This window comes from Sus scrofa, chromosome X, assembly GCF_000003025.6.
Source record: "Sus scrofa isolate TJ Tabasco breed Duroc chromosome X, Sscrofa11.1, whole genome shotgun sequence".
NCBI classification, from domain to species: domain Eukaryota; kingdom Metazoa; phylum Chordata; class Mammalia; order Artiodactyla; family Suidae; genus Sus; species Sus scrofa.
The window spans coordinates 12,472,772-12,496,633 of NC_010461.5; the positions used below are offsets into that span (position 1 = coordinate 12,472,772).

Genomic DNA, 23,862 nt, shown 5'->3' on the forward strand with positions numbered 1-23,862 from the left:
AGCCTTCCTGGGTTTTTGGTACAAAAGGGAAAGAAATACCTCTGAGTTCTCTGTGAAAGAGGACAATTCATCTTCCTAGGACTTTACCTTTTATTTAAAAAAAAAAAAAAAAAAAAAAGGGACAGGCTTCCACCTCTGGGGAGATACAGAAGATTTCTAGGTAGGTTGAGTTTGAGCCATAAATTAAAAAAAAATTATTTATTTTTAAAATAGATAATATATCACAAGGTTTAAAATTCAAGAATATTATAGTAAAAAATCACCCTCCCATATCCTGCTGGTGCCCTGTTTCCTTTCCCAAAGGCAACCTGTGTTTTTGGTTTCTTGTTTATATTTTCAGAGGTGTTTTATGAATATTGAAGCAGGTACATATAAATATTTCCTAAGATCTTTGAAAATAGTTTCCTAAGACTGCTGAAACAAATTACCAGAGGCTTAAGACACAGAAATGTATTCTTTCACAGTTCTGGCATCTAAAAGGCCAAAAATCATGGGGTCAGCTGGGCCATTCTTTCTCTTTAAGCTCTTAGGAATAACCTCTGCCACTTCCTAGTTTCAGGTGGTTTCTCGCAATCCTGGGCATTCTTTGGCTTGTGGGTACATCACTTCAACATCTGCCTCTGTTGTCACGTGGCATTTTCCTTGTATGTTTCTGTGTCCAAATTTCCCTCAAGGACATTCTTCACAGAACTAGAACAAAATATTTTAAAATTTGTATGGAAATGCAAAAGACCCTGAATTGCCAAACAGTATTGAAAAAGAAAAACAGAACCGGAGGAATCAGGCTCCCTGACCTCAAACTACACTACAAAGCTACAGTTATAAAAACAGTATGGTAATGACACAAAACCAGAAATATAGATCAATGGAACAGGATAGAAAGCCCAGAAATAAACCCAAGCATCTATGGTCAGTTAATCTATGACAGAGGAGGCAAGAACATACAGTGGAAAAAAAGATAGTCTTTTCAATAAGTGGTGCTGGGAAAACTGGACAGCTACATGTAAAAGAATGAAATTAGAACACTCTCTAACACCATACACAAAAATAAACTCAAAATAGATTAAATACGTAAATGTAAAGCTAGATGGTATAAAACTCCTAGAGGAAAACATAGGCAGAATGCTCTTTGACATAAATCACAGCAATATCTTGTTTGATCCACCTCCTAGGATAAGGACAATAAAAACAAAAATAAACTAATGGGAACTAATTAAACTCAAAAACTTTTGTACAGCAAAGGAAACCATTAAAAAAACAAAAAGACATGGAGTTCCCATCATGGCTCAGCAGAAACGAGTCTGATTAATATCCATGAGGATGTGGGGTCAATCCCTGGCCTTGCTCAGTGGGTTAAGGATCCGGCTTTGCTGTGAGCTCTGGTGTAGGTCACAGATATGGCTCTGATCCCATGTTGCTGTGGCTGTGGTGTAGGCTGGCAGCTACAGCTCTGATTCGACCCCTAGCCTGGGAACTTCCATATGCTGTGGGTGGGGCCCTAAAAAAAACAAAAACAAACAAAAAAAAGACAAACCAAAGAATGAGAGAAATTCTTTGCAAATGATGCAACTGACAAGGGCCTAATCTCCAAAATATATGAACAGCTCATACAATTAAAAAAACAAAAAAATAAACAACCCCATCAAAAAATGGGCAGCAGGGGAGTTCCTGTCGTGGCTCAGTGGCTAATGAACCCAACTAGTATCCATGAGGACATGGAGGATCCTTGCTCAGTGGGTTAAGGATCCGGTGTTGCCGTGAGCTGTGGTGTAGGTTGCAGACTGGCTTGGATCCTGAGTTGCTGTGGCTGTGGCCAGCAGCTACAGCTCTGATTCGACCCCTAGCCTGGGAACTTCCATATGCCTCGGGTGCAGTCCTTAAAAAAAGACAAATGACAAAAAAAAAAAAAAAAAGGGGCAGAAGACCTAAATAGACATTTTTCCAAAGAAGACATATAGATGGCCAACAGGCACATAAAGAAATGCTCAACATTACTAATTATTAGAGAAATGCAAATCAAAACTGCAATAGGGTACTACCTCACACTGGTCAGAATGGCCATCATTCAGAAGTCAACAAATAACAAATGTTAGAGAAGATGTGGAGAAAAAGGAACCCTCCTATACTGTTGGTGGGCGTGTAAGTTGGTACAACCACTATGGAAAACAATATGGAGGTTCCTCAGAAAACTAAATATAGAACTACCATATGATCTAGAAATTCCACTCCTGGGCATATATCTGGACAAAACTTTCATTCAGAAAGATACATGCACCCCTATGTTCACGGCAGCACTCTTCACAGTAGCCAAGACATGGAAACAACCTAAATGTCCATTGACAGATGAATGGATGAAAAAGATGTAGTAAATATATACAATGGAATACTACTCAGCTCCAAAAAAGGACAAAATAATGCCATTTGCAGCAATATGGATGCAGCTAGAGATTCTCATACTAAATGAAGTAAGTCGGAATGAGAAAGACAAATACCATATGATATCACTTATATATATAATCTAAAATATGGCGCAAATGATCCTATCTACAAAATAGAAACAGACCACGGACAACAGACTTGTGGTTGCCTGAGATGGGGAGAGGGGGAGGAAGTGGGATGGAAGGGGAGTTTGGGGTCGGTAGATGCAAGCTATTACGTTTAGAATGGATAGGCAGTTAGGACCTACTGTACAGCACAGGGAACTATGTCTAATCTCTTGGGGTAGAATATGGTGGAAGTATGAGAAACAGAGTATGAGAAAAAGAGTGTGTATATATATGTATGACCGGGTCACTTTGCTGTACAGCAGAAATTGACACAACACTGTAAACCAACTATAATATAAAAAAAAAGAATACCAGTCACAGGGTTAGGCCACTTTAACCTAGTATGACCGCATTTTAACTTAACTACATCTGGCAAGACCCTATTTCCAAATAAGATCACATTCACAGGTACTGGGAGTTAGGACTTGAGCATATGTTTTTAGGGGACATAATTCTACCTAGTTCAATCCATAATGTTGTAATTTCAAATCTTAAAGCAGGCTTTATAGAGAGGTAGAGTTCAATTTACCGTTGGGATATGGAATGGAGTTGAGAATTCTATTGTTTGGGGGAAAACAAATAGCCAAATGGATCTTTCTCTTTTGTAGACATGAAGCAACAATAAATGGAGTTTTCTAAGCCTGCTGTAACATAATGAAAACCAAATAGTTCTGGATGAAAATGAGAGAAGTTATCCGTGTAGTGAAAACTGTTTACATTGGTGAGTTTTTTCCCAACCTTTTTTTTTTTTTCTGACTGTTGCCTTTAATAAGAAAATCATCATGACTGAGAACATACACATATTTGAGATATATATATATGAATAGATATAACTGAAAAAAGGTCTTTGTGAAGCAACATGTGTGTTTATTATTTGAAATGAATTTGAATCTCTTCCAGTCTGCGTTTTTTCATTAATTTTTTCTCTAGACCACTAATGTGTTGCCAGCTGCAGTATGAATAACACTTTTTGGTGATATGTTCTTCCCAAGGAAGTGGTTTATAGATTTCACTGCCTGCATGTTATTGCTTGTACTCATGGAGATGTTTTTGCATGGCAGAAATAAAGTGGAAGATTGATCTTCGCCTCCCCAGGAGGAATGAAAGGCTGTGAAAGGGAGATGATCCCAGCTAATCACCTTGGCTCAATGTAGCTTGGACTGTGGGTGCTGTACATGCCTGTTACTCAATTTTATGTTGGTCAGGTTAGGACAAATGTGTTCCAGTGTCTTCTTGGAAGATCCTGAAACTGAAACCAGGTTGGGTTACATCTTTAAGGGAAAAAGAAGTATCTCTGGGACACTCCAGGGAGAAGAGACAGCTCAAGGATGTTTTTGTTGGTGGAGGAGAAAGGAGGTGGGAAAGGGAGAGTGAAGTTAACTCTTTCAAACAGTGGTGAGGCCAGGGCTGTTGGCACAGATGCTCTTCAGAGACTAGTTGTCAGCTTTGTTACACGTCGTTGTAATGGATGCTGTTGGTGCCCACCCACATCCCTTTTAAGGACCCCAGTGCCATCCCTCAGCAGCTATGAGTGTTGCCTGTCCATCCCTGCCTCTTTCTCTGGAGATTTGCCCTTGGCAGAATGGGAGTCTCTTCATTTGGGAGGTTTCATTGCCTCACTCCCCAAGTGGCTATGGCCAGTGATAGATTGACATGGGATCCAAAAGACTGGCCCTTTTGCCTTCAAGGTGGTACTGTCCTCTGGTACAATTTGTACTCCAGAATTCCCTCCCTGTGGGATCAGGTTGAAGCTGAATTCCCAATGAAAGCCTATGATTACTTCACTCCTTCCCCTGCCCCATCCTGCTTCCATCATTCCTCTTCTCTCGCCCATAAGAAATCACATGCCTAAGAATTCTCATCTCAGGTTCCAGTTCTAGGGAATCTAACCTAAGACAGTTACTTCTGTGTTGTAACTTCCTCATCTAGTAATTTTATCATTACTTAATATTATGTTCTTATTACTACAAGCTGAAGCCTTGTATTTCATTTCAGAAATTAGGGAAGCTGACCCAGGCCATGCTTTGGGTGAAGCAATACAAAGGGGTGATGCAGGAATGCAAGGGAAGTGAATCCTGGGTGTGGACAGTGACCAGCAGCAGGGTCATGAGTGGCCCCATGGGTGGAGGAGAGGAGTGCTTCCAATCAGGAGGGGACTGACTCAGCTGGAAACAACCAAGGCAATTCCTAGAAAATGTAAACTTTCCCTTTTATTTGTGGAGAGGAGTCAAGCAAAGCCTGGACCCACTGACAAATCTGATGGGACTTAACACTGTTGGAATTTAGGGACCAGGAATGAATTGATCTCATCTTGTCTGTATAGGCTCTTGGCATAGTCTCATTTCCAAGTGCTACTGTAGCAAATGACCACAAACTTAGTGACTTAAAACAAATTTATTATAATTGTGGAGGTCAGAAGTCTGAAATGGGTTTGCAGGACTGCATACCTTCTGAATGTTCTAGCAGATAATCTGTTTCCTTGCCTTTTCTGACTTCTAGAGGCCACCTGCAATTCCTTGGCTCATGGCCTTCCTCTTTCTTCAAAGCCAGCAGTGTAGCATCCTCACATCTCTGTCTGTCTGTCTGTCTCTCTGTTCCTCAGCTTCTGCTATCAAATCACCTAACTCCTCTTGCGTCCCTTTTATAAGTACTCTTGTGAAAACATTGGGCATACCCAGATCATCCAGGATAATCTCTCCATCTCAAGATCCTTAATTTTTTTTTTTCTTTTTGGCTGCATGCACGGCATGTGGACGTTCTGGGGCTAGGGATCGAACCCACACCACAGCAGTAACCAAAGCCACAGCAGTGGCAATGCCAGATGTTTAACCCACTGAGCTACCAGGAAACTCCTCAAGATCCTTAATTTAATAACATCTAAAAAAAAAAAAAACCAAAAAACTCTTTTGTTACGCAAGGTAACACATACACAAGTTCTTTTTCTTTTATGGAGGTTCCCAGGCCAGGGGTCGAATTGGAGCTGAAGCTGCCAGCCTATGCTACAGCCACAGCAACATGGCATCTGAGTTGCGTCTGCAACCTATGCCATAGCTCACAGCGACACTGTGTCCTTAATTCACTCAGCGAGGCCAGGAATCGAACCACATCCTCATGGATACTAGTCGGCTTTGTAACCCACTGAGCCACAATGGGAACTCCTATACACAGGTTCTTGATATTAGGTCATGGACATTTTTGGGGAAGGACACTGTTCAGCATACCACAGTTAGGGAGGCCTGGACACAAAAATTCTATTTGCTTCATGTTCAATACCTAGAATCAATTTTGATGACTTTATGTCTGCCCTTACCCCTCACTCTTTTAGCACAAGAGTTAGTCTCTGTCAGGGCTTGGAGCTGGACCAGGGTAGAGCCCTGCCTCCATTACTAGGGCCACAGGTCTGTGTCATACAGGCTCCAGAGTACAGGGGCCATGTGGTTTGGCTGTGCCTAGCCCTGGACAAGGCTTTCTCCTGAGATGATTGGACAAGGGCATAATGAGTGGCGTCTCCACTAAGTCTATCTAGCACCACTCTTTGACTAGATCTTTTGGGAATTTACTAAAGCCAAAAAGGAAAGGATGAACTGACCATCTTTATGGCACGTTGGCCATTAAGAGTGTCTGTGTTTAGCGGACTGAAAGTTTATATCCACTAGGGAGGTGAGGGGATTTAGAGAATCACCACCAGTCCCACTCTAGCCTCACTTTTAGTCTCTTGCTTCCCTGGTTTGTCATGTATTATACTTCTTTACAATTTTTCCAACATCAAAATCAGGAGCAGAGCTCCGGACACAGTCTGTAGTCAATGCAAATGAATCCCAGAACTACTTTTTAGTAAGATGCGAGGGTAAAGCGTCATATGCGTATTTCTCCATTGAATAAAAATTCCTTTGTGGGCAGCAGCTTGTGATTAAGGTTAGCCAATGGAGGAATGGTGTCAGTGAGTCCTGTCATTTGATATCCGTAATTTTTCCTTTGCATTCCTCAAATTGCTATTAAAGGTCATGGAGAGTGAAGTTGGCGAGGCATTATTTTTCCCAATAAAATGTATCCGACTGAAAATTTTCCCATTTTCTGTCTTCACTTTGCTGTCATGATATGAAAGAAGTAATTCGACCCCTCAGCAAAGGACGCATGGTGTCTTCTGTCCCTCATACCTTGAGTTCATGCATTTGAGTCTTCTCTTTTGTTAATCTCCCTGATCTTCTCGCCCTCTCCCTCAATCTTGTTCAGATTTTTCATCCACTGTATTACTTATATCCTTCATTCTAGTGCTTCTTACCTGAACAGGAGACTGTTCAACAAGTGGATAGTTTGGTAAGAACTAAAGCTGGAAAGCTAGGCTACTCTCCTTTTAAGATAGTTGCAGGATCTTAAAAAATATTTTGAGTTGCTTGCCATCTAACTTCTAAAATCCACCAGCTATTTTCCCAGAATATTGCTTTGAGTCATATGATCTTTATGACAATTCATTATTCCTAATATAATGCAGAAAAAGAGATCTTGATTAAAGGTCAAAATCACACACGCTACCTAGTCGCTTTTCACAATTTGAGATGTGAAACTATGAACTTGATGAATTCTAGCTATCATTGGCATGCTTCAGAAAACCAAGTGGCTGCTTCATGGATGTTTTCTTCCGTCTTTAATATTTCTTGCTAGCTGACTGGGACAGTTTTGTACAAGGCAAGATTATCCTTTCTTAATATGTTTCCTTCAATCCCCAAGAATATAAATGAGTTGCTGATTAGGGCTCTGAAGCATATAGGATTCCATATCACTCTAATGCATTTCTGAAATTTGAGCTATTTATTTTGTCAGCTCACTGTTTTCCCAGTGCCAGGAAGAAATCTAGCAAGACTGGAAACCCTGTGATAGTCTTCCCTTGGATATTGTTGTGGAGAGGACAGAATAGAACCAAACCAACTTGCCTTCACCAATAATAATAATAATAATAATAATAATAATAAAGAAATAAGATTTTTTTTAAGCTCTACAAACTCTATAATGTGCTGTTAGGGGAAATAAGCAAAATCATTTCAGAACTTGCCTAAAGTATATGACAGGCATTTTAAGATTTTTATTTTTTCTATTATAGTTGATTTACAATGTATGACAGGCATTTTAAAAAGCATTAGGCAGAGGATTTTACAGGTACATTTGAATTGACTGAACTTTTATTCAGGACAGTTAATAAGTATGAGACAAATAAAAAAATCCTTTCACCACTGAAGCCCATTGTCCTAACAGAAACATTTTAGTTGACAACCCACAAATAAGAATGCAACGTTAAAAGTTTCTTTAAAAATAACAGAGATAAGTGTATTATTCAATAGCTTTTTAAACATTTTAAACATTTTATTATGAAAATTTCAATCATACACAGTGAGAACAATATACTAAATTCCCAAATTCCATCACCCAGTGTCAACAATTATCATTTTACCAATATTTCATCTTTTTTCAAAAATAAGAACTACTCGAGTCATATCTTAAAAATTCCTATTCATTTCCTTGCCTAGTCATTTCTATTCCTTATGGACCTTAAGGCATCTCATCTTACTTTCAGTAGATTTTCTGTCTCCTACTTCCCTGAGAAGGTAGGCTGTTCCCTTTGAGATCTGCCATTTCCCCTTTTCTCCACTTCAGAATGTCTTAGAATTCTGTTCCATTTCCCCCATCTTCTCCTCCAGTTTTCTCAGAAAAATAGCATTTCTCCATGTGAAATTAAACTGCTGAGTATTTAATCATATCTGTCTCCTCCAGAATCTTGTCCTATTAATTTTTCTCCCCTACTTTCTACCTTTAGTCTCTTCCTCTTGTCTGCAATACCTTTGCCAGTAAACATGCTCACATTTTTCTCCAAACTCAAAAGGCACAACAACTGGGAACATCTTTTGAACTTTCTACCCAGACTGACTCTGAGTCAAACCTTCCCTTTTGTGGTTATTCTTTTTTCCACCTAGAGTCTGCTTGAAATCTGGGAAAATCCTTGATTTCTTCTTGTTCTTCCTCCAGCCAGATTTCAAGAATCCATATTTCTTCATTGACTTTTCATCTGCCTCAGAGTAAGAAGCTGTATTTTCCAAAGATGGCCCCGAAAATGTCTCCCATCCCATATGCTCTTCTTAAGTGTGACCTTGACACTCCTGCTATTGGGTGGTATGGTCTATGTCCCTTCCCCTTGATCTTGGTGAAATTGTGATCACCGTGACCATTAAAACATGGCAAAAGTGACACTATGTGACTTCCGGGATAGGTTGTAAACATGCCTTGCACTTTCCTCTTGCTCTCTTAGAGCCCAGCCATCATGCTGTTAGGAAGCTCCAACTTGCCCACCTGGAGAGACCAAATGGAGAGGTCATGTATAAGAGTCTAGCCAATAGCTGGCCTCATCCACCAGACACGTGAATGAGGAAGCCTTCAAGATGACTATAGCCACCAGCCACTGGGTCACTTCAAAACTTTCCAGCTGAGGTCCCAGACATTGTAGAGCAGAGACAAGCTATCCGCATAATGCACTGTTCAAATCCTGACCTATAGAATCTGTGAACATAATACACTTGCATAATGTGCAAGTTTTTGGTTGATTTCACCCAGCCATAGCCGGGGAATACCCAGCCTCTCCTTCCTCACGGTGTTAGCTCTAGTTCACACACACACAGCCTCTTGGCCAGATTTCTGGACTAGGCTTTGTCTTTAGGGATCTCACTGTTGAATTCAGTGCTGCCTCTATGTCTTACCTGAACAGAGTGCTCTCCTATTTTTGAAATACTTTTATGTCACATTTTTCATTTGCCTCCAAACCCTGGGGAATGGGTGTGGCCAACGACAAGAACCATTTCACAGGTAAGGAAATGAGATTTAAGTAAAGAGAGGTTTAAATGACCCTTAAAGTAGCTTGTAGGACTGGAACTAGAAGTGTAAGAAACTGTAAGAGGGGACTTACTCTAGAATGTAGAGTTTCTCAGACACATTTTCCCATAGAATCCTTTCACCTACAAGCATTTGAAGGACACCAGTTTTCCAAGGAACACAGTTTGGGAAATACCCTTCTAGTCCAATTTCTTCTTTTTATAGATCAAGCTCGAGAGATTTCATTTCCAAGAGATAATTAATGAAAAGTTACAAAAGGGACAAACTGGAGTGTAGAATTTTTCTGCCAAGTCTTTATAGCTTGCTGTATGTGGTGAGGTTTTTTCTTTTCTTTCTTTTTTTTTTTTTTTTTGTATGCTTGTACCTTTATAGTGTTTCTGTCAGCCTGGATCTTGGTGTCTCAGATGAGGGAGGAAAAGATGTATTTGGAAGTGTCAGTGCCTTTTAGCCAAAGGCCACTGGAAGCACACTTGATTAAGTAAGTTGGGTTTACTACTCACTACAGGGAAGCATGGGGTCCCTCAGTAAAAGGGTGTTAAGACATCTTATAGGATTTAGGATCCAGAGGGGTGAGTTATGGAGAGTCTAAGGAAGCAGGAGATTGGTCTAAATGGGATGCTGTCAGAAAGTGAGGACAGTATTATTTTGTAGGTGACACAGTGACCTTGTTTTTGCTTGTGCTTAAAATTATGAAGTGGGAGTTCCCGTCGTGATGCAGCAGTTAATGAAATCCGACTAGGAACCATGGAGTTGCAGGGTTCGATCCCTGATCTAGCTCAGTGGGTTAAGGATCCAGTGTTGCCGTGAACTGTGGTGTAGGTCGCAGACGTGTCTCGGATCTGGTGTTGCTGTGGCTATGGCACAGGCTGGCAGCTGTAGCTCTGATTCATCCCCTAGCCTGGGAACCTCCATATGCTGCAGGTATGGCCCTAAAAAGCAAAACAAATAAAAAATAATAAATAAATAAATAAAATTATGAAATGGTCTTGTTTCTTTTCATTTTATCATGGTCTCAGAGTAACCTTGTTTGAGGCTGATAATCTGTGAGTTTATGGCCTAGCCATGAGTGTCAAACAAGCTTGAGAAATATTGAGGTTTAATTGTGAACATCAGATTCATTCTGAATATCAGAGGTTGCTTTTTTTATTTTTCAGAGGTCATTATTCTTAATCATCTCAGGTATTAAAGAGCAAATCAGATCTTTTTGTCTGGGGCCAAAACTCATCCAAGGGAGTCTGACCTTATTTGGGAAGTAGTCTTTACTGCCAGAACATAGGAGGCAAAGCAAAGAAACCTCATAAGCAGTTGGCCAAGAGACTCGGAGTGGTATCAGATTCTTATTGCATATCATCTTAAGTAGAGTAAAAGAGATTGTTGGAAAAAACCCAACAACCCTTATGACCAATGTCTTTTAGACTTTTGAACCTTTCAATCACTGCTCTATTAGAAGGAACATCCTCCTGATTTGGGCCAAGAGCACTTAAGAGGCACACTCACCAAATTGCATTAGAATGGAGAAATAACATTTGTGAACTCAAAACCAGGCTCATAAAGCAACATTTGACCATTTCATGCACCTGGATGGTGTTATATTTAGGACTATAATTCAGACCCCTGACCCTCGAATCAGTGCTGTTAAATTCCCAGTGCCCTGCACATATACATAGGAGTTGACATTATTCACCACGGCATCTAGAGCCAATTATTTCTGTCCCTTTATGGCTCTTGATAGGTATGTTTTCCATGGAAATGGTTAATCATATTTTAAATTGTTACTTCAGAACTCAAAAGATCTGATAATCATTCCCATATTTTGATGATACACCCCCAGTGTTTTTGAAGGATAATGACTGCAGAACAGAAGTGAGCATTTTCTCTTTACAGCAGTGTAGCTCATGATTAATTGATCGTCGTCTCTTATTAGTGAGATTATCTTTGATCCTGCTAACTGAAAATGAGACTATTTTCCTAAGCACAGAATAAAAGCAATATTAAACTGTTTAGTCTTTGTCTGCTTAAGGGCCAAACATTATTTAAGTGAGTTTATAGGAACAATTAATCAAAAAGTTTAAACAACTAATTTTTAAAAAATGATTTGCTGGCCACACCAACTGAGGAACCCTCTTAACAGATTGGCTTTCTCAATATCACAGAAGTAATTTTAGTGAGGTTGAGGGAGCAGAAGGGAAGGGACTGGGAGATAGAATGAATGTATCAGCATCATAATCATAATGTAAACATGATGCTCATACATAATTATTACTACTTAGAAGTCTTACGAAGTGTAATTTTATTCCCACTTTACAGATAAGGACATCAGGGCTATAAAATGTTATGAAATTCATCCAAAGTAAGTGGTATAACCAAGATATAAATGCACATTTTTAGATTTTAAATCCTATTCTAGGTCCAGCGTTCTTTTTGCTGTATCATTTGGCCTCATAATTTACTTAATGTCAAAATATGAGAAATCCTAGAATATGAACAGGTGAGGAGGCAAATGCCCAGAATCAGTATAATTTGCCATCACAGCTCTGGATAGGATTGTTATACTCATATTTTAAAGACACTATAAGTTGTAGAGTTGATAGATTGGTAAATGTTCTTATAGATGGGAACTTCCTAAATCTTTTTTAAAAATTCTTTTCCATTATGGTTTATTATGGGATATCAAATATAGTTCCCTATGCTATAAAATAGGACCTTGTTGTTTATACATTCTATATGTAATAGTTTGCATCTGCTAATCCCAACCTCCTAATCCAACTGTCCCCCCAACCCTCTGCCCCTTGGCAACCACATGTCTGTTCTTTATATCTGTAAGTCTGTTTCTGTTTTGTAGATAAGTTCATTTCTGTCATACTTTAGATTCCACATATAAGTGATATCACTGGTATTTGTCTGTCTCTGACTTACTTCACCTAGTATGGTATCTCTAGGTCTATCCATGTGGCTGCAAATGGCATTATTTCATTCTTCTTTATGGCTGAGTAATATTCCATTGTATATATGTACTGCATCATCTTTATCCATTCATCTATCGATGGACATTTAGGTTGCAGCCATGTCTTGGCTATTGTAAACAGTACTATGAACATTGAGGTGCATGTATCTTTTCAAATTAGAGATTTCATCTTTTCTAGATATATGCCCAGAAGTGGGATTGCTGGATCATATGCCAACTCTGTTTTTTAGTTTTTTAAGAAATCTTCACACTGTTCTCCATAGTAGCTGCGCCAGTTTACATTCCCACCAACAGTACAGGAGGGTTCCCTTTTCTCCCTGCCCTCTCCGGCATTTGTTATTTGTATACTTTTTAATAATAATTCTGATGAATATGAGGTGGTACCTCATTGTAGTTTTGATTTTCACTTCTCTAATAATTAGAGATGTTTAGCATTTTTTTCATGTGCCTTTTGGTCATATATATGTCTTCTTTGGCAAAGCGTCTATGTAGGTCTTCTGCTGAGGTACAGTGTTCTTTGAATTGAGTGATTGGATATTGTGAAGCAATACGTAGTGAATAGTTATTATTTTGGATTCTACATATTCCTGTAAGAGTGTGCACAACTATGGGATACTTAAGTAGATAGTTTTAGAAACAAAGAATCCATGTGTTTCTCAATTATTTCTTCCTATTGCAATGCTATATGTCTTTATCCTGCTTAGCAGCAGCAAAAGGTATTATACAAGAGCACAGTTTGTTATGCTGTGATAGAGACGTGACCTAGTGTGTAAAGGATGCTGCTGTGCCTTGTCTTTTTATAAATTTATAGCCTAGACATCAGCTTCGAGGCAACAGAATGAAAATGTCTAAATTAAGGGTCAGCAAACTCTTTCTGTAAAGGGTCAGATAGGAAATATTTTAAGCTTTGTGAGTCACATGGGCTTTTTTAGCAGCTTCTCAGCTCAGCTGTTGTAGACCTAAGGTACTCATGGGCAATACAAACCCAAAAAGGCATGGCTGTGTTCTGTTAACATTTTATTAATGGATGAAATTCAAATTCCATCTAATCTTCACACTTCATGAAATATTCGTCTTTTAATTCTTTTTCAACCATTAACAATTGTTAAAAAAAAAGACAGAAAGAAACCACTCCTCACTCACAGGTAGTACAGAAGCATATAGCTGGCTGGACTTGGCTTGTGGGCCGCAGTTTATAGACTCCTGTCCTCATTAGCCCAGAAGGGGCTGTAAGGGATTTGTACTGGACAAAGATGTGGGCTTGACTGGGAGAAGGAAGAGGATGTTAGGATGAGAACATACCTGACCTCAGGTTTAGAGGGGACAGAGGTGAAAACTCTTCTTCAGAGTGGGCCGACGCCTCTTCCCCGTCACTGTAATGAATGATGCCTGTTGCCTTGCAGGGTTGTTGTTCTGAACAGAGTCACTCACAATGACTCACCGGCTTCAACAAAGCTGGGGGAGATTTTCTGCCTTTTATTCCAAAGGAGTAATTGGCCCACCTGCATCTCTTAAATTAAGATTTCCAGAGCTCGGGCCTTTAAGCCTCTTAACATGGTTTACTTCTTATACCTTGTACCAGCATAGAAGAATAGCTGCTTTTCTCATCTTTTTTTTTTTTTTTTTTTTTTTTTTGTAAAACCCTGTTCCAAATGTACAAGGTACTTTATTCACATGATGTTTCATGGCTATTTCCAGGCCTCTGATCACAGAAACACAAAAAGTTATAGAAAATTTAAATGGCACCCTGCTAAGTGTTGTGGGCAGCATTTGACAAGACATAGATAATCTGAAGTTTCAGAGATGTAATTTGAATTTCTTTCTGCATCCTCCCTCCCTTTCCCCCCTCTTTTTATTAAGAAATAAATTAATATAGGAAAATTCATTCTTTTTGATATACAGGTCAATGAAATTTGACAAATGCATGTAACCATCGTGACATATTGTATCTGATTTGTAACTACCATGAGAAACAAGCTATAGAATATTTCCATTAACTCTTAAAGTTCCCTGGTGCCCTTTTGTAATTATCCTCTCCCCTGAGTCCAAACTCTTATAAACACTGATCTGGTTCCTGAGCCTGTCCCAGGATGTCATGTAAATAGAATTATATAGGATGTAGCCATTGGGGTCTGGCTTCTTTCAGTTAGCACAGTGCATTTGAGATTCATCTTATGTCGTTGCATGTATCAGTAGTTTGTTCCATTTTATTGCTAAGTAGGTTTCATCGTATGTGTGTACCAGTTTGTTTCTATTTTCACCATTGGAGGATATTTGGGTTGTTTTTGCTTTTCAGTTTTTACTATTCCAATTGGTATATAGTAGTATCTCATTGTGCTTTAATTTGCATATTTAAATAATCGACAGTGTTGAGCATCTTTTTATATGCTTATTTGCCACTCATAGTGAACTGTCTGCTCAAATTCTTCCACATTTTTTATTGAGTAGTTTGTCTTCTTGCTATTGAGTTTTGAGAGTTTTTTTTTTTTTTAAGATTTTTTTTTTTTTGTCTTTTTGCTATTTCTTTGGGCCACACCCGCGGCATATGGAGGTTCCCAGGCTAGGGGTCGAATCGGAGCTGTAGCCACTGGCCTACGCCAGAGCCACAGCAACTCGGGATCCGAGCCACGTCTGCAACCTACACCACAGCTCACAGCAACACCAAATCATTAACCCACTGAGCAAGGGCAGGGGTCGAACCCACAATCTCATGGTTCCTAGTCAGATTCGTTAACCACTGCTCCACGACGGGAACTCCCGAGAGTTTTTTTTTTAAATACTCTGAGGACAAGTCCTTTACAGATATGTGTTTTAGAAATATTTTCTACAGATCAGTGGCTTTTCATTTTCTTAACAGTATTTTTTGCAAAGCAAAATAATTTAATTTTGGTGAAGTTCAGTGACCTTCCCCCCCCCGCCACCCCCGGTAGCAAGAAGCATGCATAGTACCTAAATCTCTTCTCCAATAAAAGGAACCCAGATTTGCTGTACACCTGAAATGAACACAACATTCTAGGTCATCTATGCTCCAATAAAATTTATTTTAAAAACATTTAAAACAATTTTTTAGAAAGAAACCCTGATTCCTTAGAGAAATACTGATTCCAACACTATGGCAGGGAAGATTAAGGAAGAGCTTGAAACATCATGTGGTATCAGAAAGTAAAAGTGGTTTAAAAAAAAAAAAGTCATGGGGATGTGTCAAAAGACAGGAGAGTCAACTTGAAGGTACTGTCCATGGCCAAATCCGGGAAAATAGCAGTAAAACAAAGAGTAATAGGAGTGGATTCTAACCTATAGAATAAGATAAATATCCATGAATTCATACTGATATAAATAAATGAGTAAAATAATAAATGAAGGAGGCAGAAAGGTTCTTTTTAAATAGAATTTCAATAATAAATATAGAAAGAATGACGTTAATAGAAAATCACCATTTGGCAAAAGCTATTCTAATAATTGTTTTAGGCAAGAATTATTAGTGGATGAAAGTTTGACTTATTTGGCAGAAATAAGATATTTGCAGAGTTCCCCTTGTGCAGCAGCAACGAATCTGACTAGGAACCATGAGGTTGTAGGTTCGATCCCTGGCTTCGCTTAGTGGGTTAAGGATCTGGCATTATCGTGAGCTGTGGTGTAGGTTGGCAGCTGTAGATCCGATTGGACCAGTAGCCTGGGAACTGCCATATGCTGCAAGTGTGGCCCTAAAAAGCACCAAAAAAAAAAAAAAAAAAAAAAAAAGAAAGAAAAGATATTTGCATAGCTTAAATGTATCTGCCCCAAATATTTAGTAATTACAAAGGGAAAAATAGGAGTTTTACAGTGGAGAAACCTGGCAGACACCACCCTAACCAAGCTAACCTAATTATTAATGGGGTTAATTGACATCATGTGCCTCCTGATAGGATGCACTGAGAAGAGCACAGCATCACATCTGTGGTTTTCTTGCCAAAAATGCATAACCTGAATTTAACCGTGAAGAGCCATCATTCAGACTCAAATTAAGGAACATTATATAACTGGCCAGCCCTTTCCAAAGGTGTCAAAACCATGAAAAGCAAAGAAAGGTCGGCAAACCATCTAGGATAGGAGAAGACTAAAGAGTCATGACAACTAAATGTAATGCAGAATCCTGGATGGGATCCTGGGCCAGAAAAGGGACATTAGTGGGACAACAACAATATAATGAGATCTGAAGAAAGCCTATGGTTTAGTTAATAGTATTGTACCAATGTTAAATTCTTAGTTTTGACAAATGTACCGTGGTTAAGTAGGATATAATATTGGGGAACCATACGAAAGGTATAGGAGGACCCTCTGTGTTATTTTTGCAACTTTTTGTAAATCTAGAATTATTTAACAATTCAAATAAAAACCGTCAGTGGAAAAATAAGCCAAATCTTTAAAAATAGCCACATGTAGGAGTAAGGAGGAAACCAGGTAGAAGAGATAGGGGTAGAAAAATGGGCTTTCTCATTGACTGTGCTTGGCAGATTTGACTTTGGAGTCATGTAAATATTTCACAAAAATTTAAAAGCATTTCCTGAAAGTCCAAACTAAAATAAAACAAACAAATCTAAAGGTAGAGTATGTTAGTGGCAAAAGTACAGAGAGAAGAAATATTTCAAATGACTTTAAACCATACTCATTTGACTATTTCTAGTGAGATATGCCCTATGGACAAAAATAGCTGAAAATCTCAGTTGTATCTCATAGGCCACAACTGGGTCATATAGCAACCCAAAGCTGCAAAGAAATATGGGCAGGCATTTGGCTTTCCAGTCGCTGTAGGTAAGGTAGCCAGGGAGAATGGGGCTGGGGACAGCTTCAGAATAGCCAATGAGCAGTACCAGCCATCACTGTCTCTGCAGCCACCTCCTCTCTGTTTCTGCTTACCTTAGATTGGGGTACGAAAATCTTTTCCTAATAGCAGATAAAATGGTGGTGGCAGCAATGCTTCTGCCTCAAGTATTCTGCCAACTTGCTGAGGTTGGGGTTGCTGCCTTGGCAGAGTTGAGCAGCAAATCTGGAACCATCTGTTCTCTAGCCAATGGAGGAGAAATTCCAAGTCTGTTATCACCAAGTACTAATCTCTCATCTCCAGGCTAACAGTGGAACAGTGCTTCCATCATTTATTTTTATGCTGAAGAAAATGGTAACCATGCCTAGAGGCTCTTGCATTTTGTAACAAGACTTGTGATTTTAAAAGAAAGAGTAATGGAAGCCTACAGTCTGGAAAGATGCACGATGTGTAAATTCAGTCATCATTATGCAAATGCATATACACATAATAAATCCAGAGATGGCTGACTATATTTTAAAAATATTATAGGCCAATTATTTTGACATCCTACAGGAGGTAGATAAATTGTGAAATACATGTTATAGTATACAGAGTAGCTTGTTAACAAGATGTCTTTTGCTGGAAAATATTTTAGCAGAGAAACCATCCATCAGCCCATTTCCAGCTTTGTTCTCCTCCTTTGACTTCACAGACAAATTTAGTAGCATGAAAAAAAAAGGAGTGAGGGGAAGAAGCCTGTGTGTTTGGGTTAGAGACTTGTGGTAGTTTCGTAAACTTTGTCTCATTTGATACTTAAAACAAGTCCGTGAAATAGTTGAACCATAGCTCATTTCCCCATTTTATAGATAGACAAACTGAGGCTCTTAGAGTTTTTATAATTTGCTTACGGTCAAGTAGGAGGCAGATTCAGACTGGAACTTTATATCTGACTAGTGTCTTTTACCCCATAACACTTCCACCTTTCTTTCACGCTCTTCACTGCAAATGGAGCTGGTTTGGGATACTCCAGCACCTTCAGATGAGTGACCAAGGGCACATGGGGGCTCCAAGATTATTGGTGCCAGGTCAAGAGGCCAAGTACAATGCTAAAAGTAAAAAGTACATTTTTAGCTAACATCTGGGTGAAAAAAAACATTAATTGGACAACAGCCAAATCTTCCAAGGCCTCTGCTGTCACTACCAATGTTTCACCAGGTGGCTGTGGGGACAGCATTTCTACATTCAAAAATGCATGTTAATGGCAAAGTGTCAGAGCGTCAGCATAGTGAGAGGTGACATAAAACAAATCGCATCTCCTATCTGTGCCTCTGAGTGGACTATTTCTCAGGCTCCTACGTTGTTCTACTATTCCATAATTTTTTGCATGGATTTGCAGTGCAGATGAGCAGATGAGAAAGTTCTAAACCAGGGGGATGTTAAGAGGTCAGCTGTTATGCCATAGATTTCTTTCCGGACATTTGGACCTCACCTACTGAGTTTAAAGACAGACAGGAGAATTCTCAATTCCAATAGCAGTTGCAAAGTGCAGAAAAGCTGAATTAATGAAGATAATAGCCTTGCTAGGAATTTTAAATGATGCTCTTAGTGCTTTCTCTGTTATCCTCTCAGAAGTGTTACGGGTGGTTTTATAAGAGCAAAGGATGATGTGGCAAAATCTGTTACCTAAGAACAAAGCTGGGTGTGAGTAGAAACAATGCTCTAGCAGATAGGGTAGCCTGATGGCAGTGGTTCTCAATTCGGGCCACATCAAAGAAGCACTTGGGAGATTTTGTTTGTTTGTTTGTTTGTTTGTTTGTCTTTTTTTTTTTGTCTTTTTGTCTTTTTTGTTGTTGTTGTTGTTGTTGCTATTTCTTGGGCCGCTCCCGCGGCATATGGAGGTTCCCAGGCTAGGGGTTGAATCGGAGCTGTAGCCACCGGCCTACGCCAGAGCCACAGCAACGTGGGATCCGAGCTGCGTCTGCAACCTACACCACAGCTCACGGCAACGCTGGATCGTTAACCCACTGAGCAAGGGCAGGGACCGAACCCGCAACCTCATGGTTCCTAGTCGGATTCGTTAACCACTGCGCCACGATGGGAACTCTGGGAGATTTTTTAATATTTGTAATTGAGGTTTCAAACAAACACAAAATACACACACAGCAAAAACCTTAAGTGTACAACATAATGAGTTTTTATATATGCATCCCTTTGTGTTGTTATTCAGGTCAAGATACAGCTCATTCCTGGAACCTCAGAAGAACACCTCTCATTCAGCGTGCCCCTCCAAGGGTTATCACTCTTCTGTCCTCCATCCCTGTAAATGAGTCCTGCCTATTTTTGAATTTAATGTAAATAGAATCACAGAGTAGATACTCTTGTATCTGGCTTCTTTCACTTCATTATGACTGAGATTCATCCATGCTGTTGTGTGTATCAGATGTTTGCTCTTTTCTATTGCTGTGTTGTATCCATGGCATGAATCGATTACATTTATTTGCCCATTCTTCCATAAAGTTGGACTTCCATGTCCACAGGTTCCACATTTACAGATTCAACTGACCACAGAGCAAAAAATATTTTTTAAAAATTCCAGAAAGTTCCAAAAAACAAAACTTGAGTTTGCTGTGTGCCATCAACTATTTTTCTGGCATTTACCTTGTATTAGGTATTATAAGTAATCTAGAGTGGATTTAAAGTATATGGGAGGATGTGCACAGGCTATATGCAAATTCTACCCCATTTTATATGATGAACTTGAGCATCCACAGAATTTGGTAACTGCAAGGGGTCCTGGGACCAATCTTCTGCAGTTTCAAGGGGCTACTGTATATGAACACTTAGGTTGGTTCCAGTTTTTTACTGCTATGAATGAAGCTGCTATGAACATTCTCATGCATTGTCTTCTGATGGACATGAGCACTCATTTCAGTCGAGTGTATACCACAGAGTGGATTTTCTGGTTGGTAGGGCAGATGTATGTTTATTCTATAAGAAACTACTAAACAGTACTCCAAAGTGGTTGTACCCCAATTAATTCTCTCAGAATCTCCGGGAGTGGGGCCCTATCATTCAGATGCTTGATTGGTGGTTCTGATGCCCAGTGAGAATGAGAACCTCTGCAGCCCGACTTAATGCCCACGTGTATATCTTTGTGATCATTTCAGTCTCAAAGAGACAGTCCATTTATTGGCCAAAATAGGGAATCATTCCTTATTCATAGATCTGAGAAGGATCTGAGATTCATCCTCTGCTGTTGGCCTCCTGTTCTTTTCTTTTGTTATACTCCTCAGGGGTCACATCAGCTGCCTTGTTCCTCCCCAAGTCCCCAAACACAGGAAAGGAAGGCTTTGTCCTATGCAAATGGTATTTTATGCATCAGGAAATATGAAGTCTGAGGATGGGCCAGAGAGCTCTTTCAGGGCTCCTGACAGCATCTTATCGCATGAGTAACCATACTTTTACTTCTCCTGATGCAGAAATTCACCTCCTCTTAGCATTTCTCTACCTAGTTATGGTGAGGGACTGTCATTGTCTTTTTTATCTGTGGTGCTTGGAATTGACTTTGCTTAAAAGAGTTAACAAGCAACATGACCTATTTAGTTACGGTTCATCTGAATTAATAAGAACAGCTAATATTTATTTAGAAGTTACTGTGGGCAAGGGATCCTGCTATGTGCTATGCATGAATTACCTTTCAAAATAAACCAGTGAGCTCAGGAGCTTTTATCAAGCCCATTTACAGATGAAGAAACTAAGGTTTTTGAGAGCTTAAGTACTTGTCCAAGTTCATGTGCTGATATATTTTGGAGCTGGAATTCAAACCTTTGCATTTTGACTTGAGAGATGGAACTCTTTCTCACTAATTGTGCTACCTCTACTTAACCAATCTGAGGTTTAGGTTTTGAGAGCTGTTTATGGCTTGAAATATGAAAAACAGACTGTACACCTCTTTGAGTTACCGATCTCTTGGAAAGAAGATGCCAAATAATGGTAGTATGTTGAATAATGGAACAGCGTGGAATGGATGAGGGGCCAAACTTGGCCTTTACATCTCCTTAAAAAGAGTTGCTGCTTAGGCAGCTAATTTTTCAGGAGAGAGGAAGAAGGCAAAAGGGAGCAGAAAAAGCAATTGCCAAGTCGCACAACTTTCCTTCTCATTCTCCCTTCCATGTAGATGATCTTATCCACAAGTTGTCAATAGGGACAACTCTAGAATTTTTATCCAGAATTCTGAGCCACTCCAACTGCTCATTTGATCCCTCCACTCGAATGTCTCACATGCACCTCAAATGTAACATTGACCAAAGTGGAAGTTTTGACTCCCTCTTTTCTTCCCCCACAATCTGTTCCTCTTACACTATTCTTTACTCAGCAGTACCCCCTCCATCCATCATTACTTAGGCCTCAAACTAGAGCAACCTTGTTACTCCCCTTTTCCTCCTCCCACCTAACACCGCCACTGTGTCCTGTTGATCCTGGCTATAAAATATATCCCAACTGCCTGTGCTTGAGTCCTAGTTTTCTCACTGGGGACAAGTTTCTTAAACTCTCTCTTCCTTAGTTTGCTTATCTGTAAAATGATGCTAATAGTACCTACCGGATAGGTTGTTGCAAAGAAAGTTAGCAACAATGATTCTTCTTCTCTCTCTCTCCCTCCACCCCCCCCCCCCGTACCACACACTAGTCCAAGTGACAATTCTCTCTTCCTTGGATTTCTGTAACCATCTCCTAACTAGTTTCCCCACAACTATTGGTGTTCTTTGGCCCTATCATTTAAAGCAGTGGTTCTTGGAGTTCTCCACCATGCCTGCCTCAAGCAAGTACCTTACCTGCCCACCCTTGGCTAGCCATCCTGCATCTAAACCCCTGCCTCCGTCTAGTGCTGGAGGACTTCGTCTCTGTGGGGCTGCCAGTCCCTGCCACTGAGCCCTCACTACCCACACTTAGTGGGAGTATGAACAGACCAGAGCTAGAGCTTGCTTCTCTTGCTTCTCAGAGTGCTCTGTGTCTCCCTCCAGGCTGGGGTTAATTTCCTGGGCCCCATAAGGAAATTTCCATGCTTTTGTTTCTACTTGAAGTCACTAGGAGTTTCATTTAAGAATGGCTGAAAAGCACATTTCTTCTGCTACCTCAACCCAGGTGTGCATGCATGCAAAGGATAGCTTGATGAATCATTCTAGAACTATTTGGGTCTCATTGAAGACATTTTATTTTGGTCACAAATTACTATGTCACAGTCAGTTTGGACTGCTATAGCAGAATACCATAGACTGTATATGTTAGACAAAAATATTTATTTCCCACAATTCTGGAGGCCAGAAGCCCAAAATCAGCATGCCGGCACAGTTGGGTTCTTGGTGAGGGCCCTCTTCCTGGCTTACAAATGACTGCCTTCTTGCTTTCTCTGTCCTTACATGATAGAGAGGGAGAGAGAGAACGCTCTTATAAAGGGCATCAGTCTCATGGGGGCTCCACCCCCATGACCTTATCTAAACCTACATTCCTCCCAAAGGCCTTCACTTCCAAATAGCATCATATTGTGCATTAGGGCTTCAGCATAAGAACTTTGGGGGGGGGCACATTGAGTCCGCAGCACATAGCATCAACATTTCTGGCCAGTATTAGTGCTGCTCACCAGCTATGTATCCCTAAATGGAATTCCATGGGACAAATTCCTTTAGCTTCTCTGGGTTCTAGATTCTTGACCCCTAGAGCACTTCTAATGCTGCATTCTGCTTGATGATAGCTCCCCTGTTCCCCAGACAGGTAGAAGGTGAACCTACATGTTCTGATCACCTGGAGCCCACCTCCTGCTCTGGAAGATTAATGGAGCTTGAGATGCCCACCCACACAGACACAGCTGCACAGCTTGAGCAAATGTGGGGCTCTTGCCACTATGTTCTCATGTCCAGGCTAGACTGCCACAGGGTCCCCTCCATCTCCATTGCTGAATTCATGTTGGTCATCCTGATTCTGTCCTGAGCTAACCAGAGTTCAAGGCTTCTCTGCCATTTTGTTTTTTTAAATTTTTGTTCATTTATTTTTTTTAACTTCCATATGGGCTGGTTAGCCTGGGGATTTAATCCAGCTCTCATAGAGGAGGACTCTCTCTCTCTCTCTTTTTTTTTTTTTTTGGCCACACCCTTGGCAAATGGAGGTTCCTGGGCCAGGGATCAAATCTGAGCTGCACCTGAGACCTACACCACAGCTGTGGCAATGCTGGATCCTTAATCCACTGTGCCAGGCCAGGGATCGAACCTATGCCACTGCAGAGACAATGCTGGATCCTTAACCTGCTGTGCCACAGTGGGAACTCTGAGGACTCTAAACTGTCTTCTGAATAACTTTCCATTAGTTATCTCAAAGGTATGAGCTTTGCCTTTTGCTCTAACTTTCCCCGGTGTTTGGCCACCTTCCAAATTCTCTGGTAAGGATCAGGCTTTCTGGGTCTTCTCACCATTTTAAGCTTCCCTAGGAATTTTGGTGAGTAAACTTTCCTTTGTCACATCCTTTGGGCTGAAAGACAGTGTAGAAGGCGACATCACCTTTTAGCTCAGATATCAAGTCTTTCTGAAAATCCGTGACTTGTGCCAAACTACCGATGACATCACTTCCAAAGTATACATCCCCCCCCCACATTTTAATATGTGTGAAACTGAGATGTGTATTATGCCTGATAGGTCATGATT

The 23,862-nt window shown here is 40.1% G+C and overlaps 1 long non-coding RNA gene across 2 annotated transcripts in view; it reads left to right on the top strand.

Moving 5' to 3' along the window:
• The window catches only part of LOC106506905, a 98,141-nt gene extending 74,815 nt beyond the window's left edge, over positions 1-23,326 (top strand). The window contains exons 3-4 of one of the 2 annotated variants that reach the window (XR_001302558.2): positions 3,155-3,267; positions 19,398-23,326. This is a non-coding gene — a long non-coding RNA (uncharacterized LOC106506905). Of the gene's footprint in view, positions 1-3,154; positions 10,224-19,397 lie in introns of those variants that run through there. The other variant, XR_002340863.1, reaches the window with a different exon arrangement.